Here is a 2,500-nt window from a genome sequence, read left to right as displayed (position 1 = left end):
ATCAACTCCTGGGCTGGGAAGACAGGATGGGAATTCCCTTGTTTACTGAAAAAAAAAGAGAGGAGAGTTTGATTGAGGAGAGTGGAGAGAGAAAGAGCGAGAGAGGGAGAGGAGAGGGGGATAGAGGGAGGGATAACCCAGGGGCGTGAAGATAAATTAATCTAAAGAGGACACTAAAAGCTAAGCCAGAGGAGAGGGGTGGTATTACTCCATCCATCATCTCACCCACTAGATTAGAGACAGATGAAGAGAGAAAGATATCCCTCCTTTCATCTTTCTCTCTCATTCTGTCTATCGGGCCTTGCAAAAGTATTCATCCCCCTTGGTGTTTTTACTATTTTGTTGCATTACAACCTGTCATTTAAATTGATATTTATTTAGATTTCATATAATAGACATACACAAAATATTACAAATTGGTGAAGTGAAACGAAAAAAATTACTTGTTTCAAAGAATTCAAAACTGTAAATTGGTGCGTGCATATTTATTCACCCCCATTGCTATGAAGCCCCTAAATAAGATCTGGTGCAACCAATTATTTAACCTCTTGAAGCTAGGGGGCAATATTTTTACTTTTGAAAATATAACGTTCCCAATGTAAACCGCCTATTTCTCAGGACCAGATGCTAGAATATGCATATGACAGATTAGGATAGACAACAATCTGAAGTTTCCAAAACTGTCAAAATATTATCTGTGAGTATAACAGAACTGATATTGCAGGCGAAACCCTGAGGAAAATCCAATCAGGAAGTGACTCTTATTTTGAAATCCTTCTGTTCCTATGCATGCCTATCCTCCATTTAAAGGGATATGAACCAGATTCCTATTTCTCTGGCTTCCCTAAGGTGTCAGTATTTAGACATAGTTTCAGGCTTTTATTTGGAAAAATGAGCGTGAAAGATCACATTGCGTAAGTGGATAGGTGGGGGCTCTCAGTGAGTTTTTGCGCTACAGAGTAAAGCCGCCATTGTTCTTCCCGCTGTTATTGAATATATATTTTAAAAACTACCTGATGAATGATTATAAAAAATATTTGACATGTTTCTGTGGACATTATGAAAACTATTTGGAATTCCCGTCTGCGTTGTCGTGACCGCTCTTTCCTGTGGATTTCTGAACATAACGCGACAAACAAACAGAGGTATTTTGGGTATAAAAATAATCTTTATGGAACAAAATGAACATTTGTTGTGTAACTGGGAGTCTCGTGAGTGAAAACATCCGAAGATCATCAAAAGTAAATGGTTAATTTGATTGCTTTTCTGATTTTCGTGACCAAGCTTCCTGATGCTAAGTGTACATAATGCTATGCTAGGCTATCGATAAACTTACACAAATGCTTGGATTGCTTTCGCTGTAAGGCATAATTTCGAAATCTGAGACGACAGGTGGATTAACAAAAGGCTAAGCTGTGTTTTGCAATATTGCACTTGTGATTGCATGAATATTAATATTTTTTGTAATATTATTTGACTGTTGCGCTATGCTATTCAGCGGTTGCTGACGAATATGTTCCCGTGACATGGATGGGTAGCGTCAGGAAGTTAACTTCAGAAGTCACATACTGTAATTAGTTAAATAAAGTCCACCTGTGTGCAATCCAAGTGTCACATGATCTCAATACATATACACCTGTTCTGAAAGGCCCCAGAGTTTGCAACACCACTAAGCAAGGGGCACCACCAAGCAAGCGGCACCATGAAGACCAAGGAGCTCTCCAAACAGGTCTGGGACACAGTTGTGGAGAAGTACAGATCAGGGTTGGGTTATAAAAAAATATCAGAAAGTTTGAACATCCCACAGAGCACAATTAAATCCATTATAAAAAAAATGGAAACAATATGGCACCACAACAAACCCGCCCATCAAAACGGACATTAATCAGAGAGGCAACAAAGAGACCAAAAATAACCCTGAAGGAGCTGCAAAGCTCCACAGCGGAGATTGGAGTATCTGTCCATAGGACCACTTTAAGCCGTACACTCCTCAGAGCTGGGCTTTACGGAAGAGTGGCCAGAAAAAAGCCATTGCTCAAAAAATAAGCAAAGATGTTTGGTGTTCACCAAAAGGCATGCAGGAGACTCTCCAAACATATGGAAGAAGGTACTCTGGTCAGATGAGACTAAATTTTTGTTTTTTAGCCATCAAGGACAACGCTATGTCTGGCACAATCCCAACACCTCCCATCACCCCGAGAACACCATGGCAGCATCATGCTGTGGGGATGTTTTTCATCGGCAGGGACTGGGAAACTGGTCAGAAATGAAGGAATGATGATGCTAAATACAGGGAAATTCTTGAGGGAAACCTGTTTCAGAGGTTCACCTTCCAGCAGGACAATGACCCTAAATATACTGCTAAAGCAACACTCGAGTGGTTTAAAGGGAAACATTTAAATGTCTTGGAATGACCTAGTCAAAGTCCTGACCTCAATCCAATTGAGAATCTGTGGTATGACTGTACACAGATTGTTGTATACCTGCGGAACCTGAGCAG

This window comes from Oncorhynchus keta, chromosome 23, assembly GCF_023373465.1.
Source record: "Oncorhynchus keta strain PuntledgeMale-10-30-2019 chromosome 23, Oket_V2, whole genome shotgun sequence".
NCBI lineage: Eukaryota > Metazoa > Chordata > Actinopteri > Salmoniformes > Salmonidae > Oncorhynchus > Oncorhynchus keta.
Note: the sequence above shows the minus strand (reverse complement) of the source record.